An 11,236-nucleotide genomic window follows, 5' to 3' on the forward strand; every position below is an offset into this window, starting at 1 on the left:
TGTGGACCTGCTCCTCCCCGGTAGGTAGGTAGGTAGGTAGGTAGGTAGGTAGGTGGTTAGGAAGGCAGGCAGGTAGCTGGACACGCCGCTTGCCCGCCGCCGCCGCCGTGCCGGAAGGACTGGCCGACCTGGCTTTCTTTCTTTTCCAGGCTGGCCAGCCGAAGCCGTTTGCTCCAAAAGGCGTCGCAGGAAGCAGCCGCAACCGCAGCATCAGCAGCGGGTAGCAGGCTTCCTCCTCCGCCGTTCCGAGGGCTCTCCTCACTCTTTTCTTAATGTAAACCCCAAGCAGATTGCGGGTTCCGGGAGGCTCAACGGGGCGGGGCCATGGAACCTAGGTGCCCTCCAGTTAACCGGAGACACAACTCTTAACGGTGGATCACTTGGCTCGTGGGTCGATGAAGAACGCAGCAAAATGCGCGTCGGCGTGTGAATTGCAGGATACAATGAGCATCGACCTGTCGAACGCACATGGCGGCCGCGGCCAAGAGTGCCGTGGTCCAACCCGATCGAGGGTCGGTTCCCACAACCATCACGACCCCCGCCTTGATTGAGCGGGGGGAAGGAACTCTCCCAAAGGGGGCCAGCCGGGTCCGGGAGCGAGCGCCATCGATGGCCGGCCAGCCAGCCAGCCATCGGCGTTTCTCCCGTCGAGCGAGGCGCCCCCGCTGGTCCCGGCAGACAGATAGACTAATATCGGAAGCCGGGGTCCTGGGCGTGTGTCCTGGGCTCTCGCCCGCCGCCGACTACTGGCGAAGGAGCGGGCCGGACGTTTGCCGGCCGTCCGGTTCCCCGCAATAGCAAGCAAGCAGTCGGGCGGTGTGTGGCCTCAAGATGAGAGGATGGCGTGGCAGAGTGCAGGACTCTGCTCGTCCGGAGGGCGGCTAACTAACTAACCCCTCTAGACGGACCAGGACGGGTTCAAGGACTTGACCAGCCTGCGTCGTAAACGCAAATGAGGGGAAGGTGCCGCTGCCGCCGCCGGGCCTGAAAACGAGCGCCCTCGCTGCTGCCGTCAGCCAGCCAGTACTACTCTCGAGAGATGGAGGAAGGGAGGGAGGGAGATGGGTGAACAGACGGATAAACGTGGGAGGGGAGAGACGACCGACCGACCGCTCGCTCGCTCGCTCGCTCGACCCGACCTACTCTGTAACAACCAGCTCCTCCCGACTCCCGACCGAACTCTCAAGCCAACAATGCCGACCTCGATGCGGGTGAGAACACCCGCCAAATTTAAGCATATTAATAAGCGGAGGAAAAGAAACCAACAGGGATTCCCCCAGTAGGGGCGACTGAACGGGGAGGAGCCCAGCGCGGAACCTCGCGCGCCTCGCCGGCTGCGTCTGAGGAATGTCGCGTTCCGGAGGGGCCTTCTCAGACCACACCGCCCCCCCCCCCCTCGGTGACCTGGCCGACCCCGCGACGGTCGTAACCGCAAGTGCCCGCCTGCCGACTCTCGGGTCGGCGGGCGCCTCCTTTGCCGGGGCAGCGGCGCTTTTCAGCGGCGTGTAGGTCGGCGATCCACCCGACCCGTCTTGAAACACGGACCAAGGAGTCTAACATGTGTGCGAGTCATTGGGCGCACTAAACCCAAAGGCGAAATGAAAGTGAAGGGCCTCCTCCGAGGGGGCCCGAGGGCCAATCCGCCTCGCGGCCGGCGCAAGCTCGGGACTTGCACACCCCATCGTGGGTGGTGAGTACTAAGAGCAGACATGTTGGGACCCGAAAGATGGTGAACTATGCCTGGCCAGGACGAAGCCAGAGGAAACTCTGGTGGAGGTCCGTAGCGATTCTGACGTGCAAATCGATCGTCGGAGCTGGGTATAGGGGCGAAAGACTAATCGAACCATCTAGTAGCTGGTTCCCTCCGAAGTTTCCCTCAGGATAGCTGGTGCTCGCTACAGAGTTTCATCCGGTAAAGCGAATGGTTAGAGGTCTTGGGGACGAAACGTCCTAAACCTATTCTCAAACTTTAAATGGGTGAGAGGTCGGGCTTGCTTGACTGAAGCCTCGACAGTGAATCTGGAGTACCTAGTGGGCCATTTTTGGTAAGCAGAACTGGCGCTGTGGGATGAACCAAACGTCGAGTTAAGGGGCCTAAATGGACGCTCATCAGATCCCATGAAAGGTGTTGGTTGCTATAGACAGCAGGACGGTGGCCATGGAAGTCGGAATCCGCTAAGGAGTGTGTAACAACTCACCTGCCGAAGCAACTAGCCCTGAAAATGGATGGCGCTCAAGCGTCCTCCCGATACTCGACCGTCGGGGCAGTACCGGCCGACCAGGGTCTCGAAGCCCCGACGAGTAGGAGGGTCGCAGCGGTGAGCGTAGAAGGAGTCCGGCGCGAGCCGGTCTGGAGCCGCCGCTGGTGCAGAGCTTGGTGGTAGTAGCAAATACTCGAGCGAGATCCTTGAGGGCTGAAGTGGAGAAGGGTTCCATGTGAACATCAGTTGAACATGGTGCAGTCGATCCTAAGCCCAAGGAGAAATCCGCCTTCCACAGTCCCGCCGTGCCGAACAACGAGTTGGCTCCGGCCGGGGAGTGGGGTGGGTTGGTTGGTTGGTTTTCGGGCGGGGAAAGGGTCGTCGGCCTGTCGGTCGGCGTCGGCGTCTGCGTCGGTGTTGGTTAGGCGGAGGGGGGAGTGGGGCGTTTTTACGCCCCCTTTGAGCCAGCGTAAGTCCATCCTCACCGTGCCAGACAGACAGCCAGACAGACAGCCAGACAGCCGGCCAGCAACGGCCCCGGTACCTACCCACCCAGCCAGCCACCCAGCCACCCAGCCACCCCCGGCCACGCCTCTTCCTCCCCAGCCTGCTAGCAAGCAAGCAGGGGAGGAGGCGAGTGTGAGCAACCGCACTCACTCGCACGCGGTCTATGCGGCCGGAAGGTTGTGGGCGAAAGGGAATCCGGTTCTTATTCCGGAACCTCCACCCGGAGACGGTGTTACCCCTCGCCTAAAGGTACTCCTGGCGACAGGAGGAAACCTGCTGCTGCCGGCCGCGGTCCAGGGAAGAGTTTTCTTTTCTGCTTAAGAGGTCATGGCCCTGGAAGCTACTTGCAAGGCGAGAGGGCCTTATCAAACCCGTAGAGCGTCGCAGGTTTTGCGGCGTCCTGAGTACCGCGATCTTTTGCCGGTCCCTGAAGCAGCGGGGGAAGGGGTCAAATTTTCGGGGGAGCCCGTACCCATATCCGCAGCAGGTCTCCAAGGTGAATAGCCTCTAGTCGATAGAATAATGTAGGTAAGGGAAGTCGGCAAGTTAGATCCGTAACTTCGGGAAAAGGATTGGCTCTGAGGGTCGGGTCAGTCGGGCCTGTGGGGAAAGCGGGCACGGGCTCGCCGTCTGGACTGGGCGAGGCCTCCTTGCCGCCCGCCCGCCGTCCTCACGGACGGTCGCGGCGGCGCGGTCGGGGCCGGCCGAGCCCGGACCGGATTGGCGTCCCTTCCGTGGAACTCGCAGGCTAACGCGGGCGGGGCCTCGTCGCCCCGTAACGCTTCGGCTGGCGCTCAGCGACCGACTCAGAACTGGCACGGACTAGGGTAATCCGACTGTCTAATTAAAACAAAGCATTGCGATGGCCGTAGCCGGTGTTGACGCAATGTGATTTCTGCCCAGTGCTCTGAATGTCAAAGTGAAGAAATTCAACCAAGCGCGGGTAAACGGCGGGAGTAACTATGACGTCCTAAAGACCCTCGGTCATAGTTATCAGTGTGGCCTCCTATTGGCGCTCCCGGGAAACGCTTGGAAGGTATTGTTTGGTCTGCCCAGCCAAATAGCCCCCAAGTAGGCAAACAACACTGAGCGGAGTAGTGTTTGAGGTTGACAGACATTGCACGTCAGCGCTCCTAGTCCAGTGGGCTCGGAACAGAGCGTACGGTTCAACCCCGGAAAGCTTGGGTTCCGGCAAGAACGAGTAGCACAGTAGGACCGCATTTTGGTATTCCCGCGCGGAACATCTGTGCTATTTCGCTGGTGGCAGTCGATTGTGAAACTCAATACCTTTACCGTGATATTGGCGACTGCTCTATCGCGAGCCACCACTTTCGACCCCCAAGCGGAGGACCCTCCCATCGAGACCTCCTAATTTTAAACTTTTTAATCGCCCAGAAGATCGGGCATGGAGACTGCACAAAGAGGTGACCAACACTCCTGCCCGGAGTGTGGCCGCCCCTTTGGGACTAAATCGGGACTGGGGGTGCACCGGAAACGGGCCCACCCGGTCTCGTTCGAAGGGGCTGCCTTGGCCGCTGCCACCAACAAGGTCAAGGCAAGGTGGGACGCTGAGGAGTCCTACCTTCTAGCGCGGGAGGAGGCCTCAATACTCCTGCGTGAGGGGACGGTGAGGAACATCAACCAAAGGTTGGTGGGAGTCGTCCCCTCAAGGACCCTTGAAGCGATCAAGGGCCTGAGGAGGAAGCCGGAATATAAGGCGGAAGTTCAGCGTCTGGTCAACGCTGACCCGACCTCGTCCGGCACGCCATCCTCGCTCCCCCCCCCCTCCCCGACTCTTCCTGGAACAGCTGGGGAAGAGGAACAGGAGAAGGGGGTTATTAGCAAATCCGACCTTCTGGCAGAGCTTCTAGCCTCAGCTAGGGCCAGCCTGTCTAAGGAGAAGGAGGATTCGTAGCTCCCAGTTGATGGACTCTGGGCTGCCTTGGTAGCTCTAGAGAGAGGGGAAGAAGCCACTGGGTTTCTTGAGGAGCACGCGGCAGCCTTCTTTGGGGCACTGCACGTCGCGTCGCCCGGACGGGAAATAAGATCTTCATCCCGACCCCGGCCCAGGAAGCAAAAAACCCGATCTCGAAGAAGTGCCATAAAACAGGAGTCCCGTCGGATGCAGCGGTTATATAAGGCTGACAGGAGACAGGCTGCTAGATTTATTCTCTCCGGAGAGTGGAAACAGCGGCCGACCCAGTTTCAGGACTCCCTTGCGTTCTGGGTCCCCATCTTTGAGCAGGCCAGCAAACCTGATGCTAGGCAGGTGACGCCAGTCTGCCCAAAGATACCCGGAATTATTTCCCCAATTACAGCTGACATGGTCTCCGCCACCTTCAGGAAGACCAAGGAATCTTGACGGGGTTAAGAAGGATTCCTTATCCCGTGTCGACCCAAATCTCCTGTCGGCCCTATATAACCTCTGGCTCGCGGCCGGCCATATGCCGCGCCACTCAAGATCAACGCGAGTGACGCTGGTGCCTAAAGTGCAAGGCTCGACCAACCCGGGAGACTTTCGGCCCATCGCCGTGGCCTCCTTGGTTGTGCGAACTATGCACAAGATCCTCGCTTCGAGAATGAGCTCTCTGCCAATCAGCGAGCGTCAGGTGGCCTTTCGGCCGGTGGATGGCTGCCTGACGAATGTCTGTCTGGTATCGGGGCTCATTAGCGAAGCGAGGGAAAGGCACGCCCCTTTATCGATGGCCTCTCTGGACGTAAGCAAGGCCTTCGACACGGTGTCCCGCGAGATGGTAGTAAGGGCCGTGAAGCGGTTGGGAGTCCCGGATCTTTTTGCATAATATATCCAGTCTTCACTTGCCGATGTGAAGCTGGATCTATTGGGCACCGAGGTCACGTCGGGGGCTGGTGTTAAGCAAGGAGACCCTCTCTCACCACTGTGTTTTAACGCAGTGATGGATGAGGTGCTCTCCGAGCTGGACCCAGAACTCGGGGCGACTATCGGAGATCAACGCATCTCCCATCTCGCCTTCGCTGACGACCTTATTATCGTCGCGCAGACACCAGCTGGGCTAAATTCCCAGCTCCAGAGGGTCGAAGGAGCCTTGCTGGCGGCGGGACTGTCCCTCAACCCGTCCAAGTGCGCCTCCCCGGTGCAACTTGTTGATGGGAAGAGGAAGAGAACCCTCGTCGACAACCGACCTAACATCTTTGTCGGCGGTACGGCCATTAAAGCTATGGATATCGGGGCCACATATAAGTATCTGGGGGTTCCAGTCGGGGCTAGAGGTGTTGTTCCCAACAGCAAAGCTATCCTCGAGCCACAGCAAAAAATGTATATATTGAGAGTCCATCTTCTTCCTGGTCTGCTCCACAGTCTCGTTTTGGGGAAGGTTACCCTGACCGAACTCGAGATTTGGGATCGGATCACAAGGAGGACAGTGCGGACCTGGCTACGACTTCCTGGCGACGTAACCCTTGGGTTTTTGTACGCGCCGGTGTCAGTTGGAGGTCTTGGTTTGTTGTGCCTAAGGATGGCAGTTCCGCTTCTCCGGGGGAACCGCTTCGGCAGACTCGAGCTGTCGGAAGATCCAGTAATCGAGGCCTTGGTGAAGACTCGGTTCTTCACCCAGCACCGGGAGAAGTTCCCTGGTAGTGTGAACTACCATGGAACTTTACTCCGGAGCAAGAAAGAGGCTATCGCTTACTGGACTCGCCGACTTCACGAGTCAGTGGATGGGGTTGGTCTCAGAGAAGCGGAACTTGAACCTAAGGTGCACTCCTGGGTGTCCGACGGGACTACGGCGCTACCAGGCAATATGTACGTGGACGCTGTGAAGCTCCGCGTGAACGCCTTGCCCTCCAAGGTGAGGTGCTCACGTGGAGCGGCTCGACGAGGGCCCGGCGCCTCGGGAAATGTGATGTGTGATAAGGGGTGCGCTAGACCGGAGACGCTTGGGTATGTTTTGCAGGTCTGCCCCGCCGGCTACGGAGCTAGGATCGCGCGCCACGATTTCGTGGTTGGTCGCCTGACCTCCCTGCTATCTGCGCGAAATGACATTGATAAAGTACTTGTTGAGCCCCACCTCAGAGTATCTGCAGGGCTGAGGAAGCCTGACCTGGTGGTCAAACAAGGAAATATCGTACATGTCATTGACGCCCAGATAACCGCAGACGCTGGGTTCACTACCTTAAGCGCATCACATGACCTTAAGAGGCGTTACTACGATACAGACCCCCTTAAGAGGGAGGCCGCGAAGAAGGTGGGGTTAGCCGAAGCCGAGGGCCCGGGGGGTGTTCGTAGGGTGTTCGTGTCCACGGTCACGTTTAGCTGGGGTGGCTGTTTGGCGCGTGAGTCTGCCAACACCCTCCGGTCCCTCGGTATAACCGACAGTCAGATGAAGTTCCTCGCTTTGAGTGTGGTCCGCGGCGGGGTCTCTATTTGGAGAACCTGGCGTCGGACCACCGGCGGGGTGGGTCATGTGACCTGAGGGTAGATGGCGCCCCACCTCTGAGCGGCTACCGGATAGTCCTTTTCTGAGGTACCTGCTACCTTCTTTCTTGGTACTCTATCCCCTCTCTTCTGAACATAACTCCGACAGCTGTATCTCTGTCATCTTTCTTCCGCTATCGGCCCGTTGGCCATTCTTTTTAAAGCCTGCTTACCCCTTTATTTTTTTTTTTATTATTATATTCCGAGTTATGTTGTAATCTATTCTTATTTATGTTTATGAGGTACTCGATGGGAGATCCGTTGATGCTCGGGTCGACCCCAATGTGGTTGAGCCTCCACCCGAAAAAAAGGCGAATAATAATAGAGTGAGACCTTTATGCCTTCACTCACCCCCCATGGTGCTCCGGATGTCTCGCTAGTATGCAAGTAACTGTACCCTAGGGGGGACCAAAAAAAAAAAAAAATAGCCAAATGCCTCGTCATCTAATTAGTGACGCGCGTGAATGGATTAACGAGATTCCCACTGTCCCTATCTACTATCTAGTGAACCCACAGGCAGGGGAACGGGCCTGCAAGACACAGCGGGGAAAGAAGACCCTGTTGAGCTTGACTCTAGTCTGATTTTGTAGAGAGACATGAGAGGTGTAGCATAAGTGGGAGGGGTAAAACCCGACAGTGAAATACCACTACTTTCATCGTTTCTTTACTTACTCGGTGAGACGGAAGCGGACCCCCGCGGTCCTTCTTCTAGCCTTAAGCGGCCGGCTTCGCGTCGGCCGCGATCCGCTCCGAGGACATTATCAGGCGGGGAGTTTGACTGGGGCGGTACATCTGTCAAACGATAACGCAGATGTCCTAAGGCCAGCTCAGCGAGGACAGAAACCTCGCGTAGAGCAAAAGGGGCAAATGCTGGCTTGATCCTGATTTTCAGTACGAATACGGACCGCGAAAGCGTGGCCTATCGATCCTTTTGACTTTAAGAGTTTTAAGCAAGAGGTGTCAGAAAAGTTACCACAGGGATAACTGGCTTGTGGCGGCCAAGCGTTCATAGCGACGTCACTTTTTGATCCCTCGATGTCGGCTCTTCCTATCATTGTGAAGCAGAATTCACCAAGCGTCGGATTGTTCACCCGTTTAAAGGGAACGTGAGCTGGGCTTAGACTGTCGCGAGACAAGTTAGTTTTACCCTACTGTTGACTCGTCGTTGCGATAGTAATCCTGCTCAGTACGAGAGGAACCGCAGGTTCGGACATTTGGTACACGTACTTGGTCGAGTGGCCAGTGGTGCGAAGCTACCATCCGTGGGATTATGCCTGAACGCCTCTAAGGTAGAATCCCGTCTAGTCAAGGCAACGATATCGTGTGTGGCCTGCATTGGGAGGCAAGATATTAGGGGCCGCATTCGCGGCCTGTCGAGCCCATGCAAGGGGAAGAGCTCGGCGGCCCCAGGGAAGGCCGGGGCCGTCCCTTCCCGAACGCTGTAACGCCCAGATGCAATGTTGCCATGCCAAACCGTCTGAAGACGACTTACGTACCAGCCGGGGTGTCGTACCTGGTAGAGCAGCCATCACACTGCGATCCATTGAGACTCCTCCCCTGACTGGAGGGTTTGTCTGCGCCAAGACAGGCCAGCCCTCCCTCCGGCGCTGCTGCTGCTGCAGCAGGGCGGGCGCGACGGAACCAGCGCCCGGCCGGAGGTCAAGGGAAGGAAGGAAGGAACAAGGGGAAGCGGAAGTCTGCCCCCGCTCCCTCTCTTTTTTTTTTCTTTTTTTTCTAAGTAGAGAAGGTACATAGCTATCCCACGGCAACACTTCTCGCCGGGCGCGCGCGCTCGCGCGCGGCTGAGTTCCCGGCCGTACCCGGCCGGGGCCGGTCGGTTGTTCAGTGTGACCTCGGTCCACAGGGCCGGTTTCCGCGACAACGAGGTCCCAGGGAGGACTTAACTTGGGGTTGCCCGCGCCTTCCGACCTCCCTCCCTCCCTCCCCCCCCGCGCACGGACTCGGTGCCAAATGGAAGTACGCTCCGCCTCAGGGACCTGAACCTTTGCCTTAGCGAGCGCTTATTGTGAGGCAAGGACGATAGCTTTGAGCCAGGCAGGCCGTGCAAAAGGAGCAACCTGGACTACGACCTTGTACTTTAACGGCGGTACTACGCTAGCTCATTCTCTCTCCTAATTTCAGCGACCCTTTATTAATATATGCAGATCGATAGCTGGTCCACGGTGCCCACTTCTTTCGGACGAGGCGCCCCCGGCCCGTCCCGGCCGGCCGCGGACCGTGGCGGAGGACCGCGCGGACGGGCTAAGTGATGTCGGCCGACTGCTGATCCACGGTGGCCGGCCGGGGCCGGGAGTGGCGGGGTGCCCACTTCTTTCGGACGAGGTGCCCCCGGCCCGTCCCGGCCGGCCGCGGACCGTGGCGGAGCACCCCGCGGACGGGCTAAGTGATGTCGGCCGACTGCTGATCCACGGTGGCCGGCCGGGGCCGGGAGTGGCGGGGTGCCCACTTCTTTCGGACGAGGTGCCCCCGGCCCGTCCCGGCCCGTCCCGGCCGGCCGCGGACCGTGGCGGAGCACCCCGCGGACGGGCTAAGTGATGTCGGCCGACTGCTGATCCACGGTGGCCGGCCGGGGCCGGGAGTGGCGGGGTGCCCACTTCTTTCGGACGAGGTGCCCCCGGCCCGTCCCGGCCGGCCGCGGACCGTGGCGGAGCACCCCTCCGGACGGGCTAAGTGATGTCGGCCGACTGCTGTTGCCTGTCCACGGTGGCCGGGGGTGGGTTGCCCACCTCTTTCGGCCGACGTGCCCCGGCCGGCCCGGCCCGTCCCCGGCCGCGGACCGTGGCGGAGCACCCCGCGGACGGGCTAAGTGATGTCGGCCGACTGCTGATCCACGGTGGCCGGCCGGGGCCGGGAGTGGTGGGGTGCCCACTTCTTTCGGACGAGGTGCCCCGGCCCGTCCCGGCCGGCCGCGGACCGTGGCGGAGCACCCCTCCGGACGGGCTAAGTGATGTCGGCCGACTGCTGTTGTCTGTCCACGGTGGCCGGGGGTGGGTTGCCCACTTCTTTCGGCCGACGTGCCCCGGCCGCGGACCGTGGCGGAGCACCCCGCGGACGGGCTAAGTGATGTCGGCCGACTGCTGATCCACGGTGGCCGGCCGGGGCCGGGAGTGGTGGGGTGCCCACTTCTTTCGGACGAGGTGCCCCGGCCGGCCGCGGACCGTGGCGGAGCACCCTGCGGACGGGCTAAGTGATGTCGGCCGACTGCTGATCCACGGTGGCCGGGGGTGGGGTGCCCACTTCTTTCGGACGAGGTACCCCCGGCCCGTCCCGGCCGGCCGCGGACCGTGGCGGAGCACCCTTCCGGACGGGCTAAGTGATGTCGGCCGACTGCTGATCCACGGTGGCCGGCCGAGGCCGGGAGTGGTGGGGTGCCCACTTCTTTCGGACGAGGTGCCCCCGGCCCGTCCCGGCCGGCCGCGGACGGTGGCGGAGCACCCCTCCGGACGGGCTAAGTGATGTCGGCCGACTGCTGTTGCCTGTCCACGGTGGCCGGGGGTGGGGTGCCCACCTCTTTCGGCCGACGTGCCCCGGCCGGCCCGGCCCGTCCCCGGCCGCGGACCGTGGCGGAGCACCCCGCGGACGGGCTAAGTGATGTCGGCCGACTGCTGATCCACGGTGGCCGGCCGGGGCCGGGAGTGGTGGGGTGCCCACTTCTTTCGGACGAGGTGCCCCCGGCCCGTCCCGGCCGGCCGCGGACGGTGGCGGAGCACCGCGCGGACGGGCTAAGTGATGTCGGCCGACTGCTGATCCACGGTGGCCGGCTGGAGTCGGGAGTGGCGGGGTGCCCACTTCTTTCGGACGAGGTGCCCCAGGCCGCGGACCGTGGCGGAGCACCCCGCGGACGGGCTAAGTGATGTCGGCCGACTACTGATCCACGGTGGCCGGGCCGGGGGTGCCCACTTCTTTTGGACGAAGTGCCCCCGGCCCGTCCCGGCCGTCCGCTGACCGTGGCGGAGCACCCCGCGGACGGGCTAAGTGATGTCGGCCGACTGCTGATCCACGGTGGCCGGCCGGGGCCGGGAGTGTGGGGGGTGCCCACTTCTTTCGGACGAGG

The 11,236-nt window shown here is 60.8% G+C and overlaps 1 non-coding gene and 1 pseudogene across 1 annotated transcript; both read left to right on the plus strand.

Moving 5' to 3' along the window:
• The first annotated feature begins 360 nt into the window (after positions 1-360).
• Positions 361-516, plus strand: LOC143040921 (5.8S ribosomal RNA). Its single transcript, XR_012967762.1, has one exon. It is a non-coding gene; the product is annotated as a 5.8S ribosomal RNA (ribosomal RNA).
• A 681-nt stretch (positions 517-1,197) lies between these two features.
• LOC143040922 (large subunit ribosomal RNA) lies at positions 1,198-8,735 on the plus strand (annotated as a pseudogene).
• The last annotated feature ends 2,501 nt before the right edge of the window (positions 8,736-11,236 follow it).

This window comes from Oratosquilla oratoria, chromosome 29 (genome assembly GCF_046742065.1).
Source record: "Oratosquilla oratoria isolate Oo_2021 chromosome 29, ASM4674206v1, whole genome shotgun sequence".
Classification (NCBI taxonomy): domain Eukaryota; kingdom Metazoa; phylum Arthropoda; class Malacostraca; order Stomatopoda; family Squillidae; genus Oratosquilla; species Oratosquilla oratoria.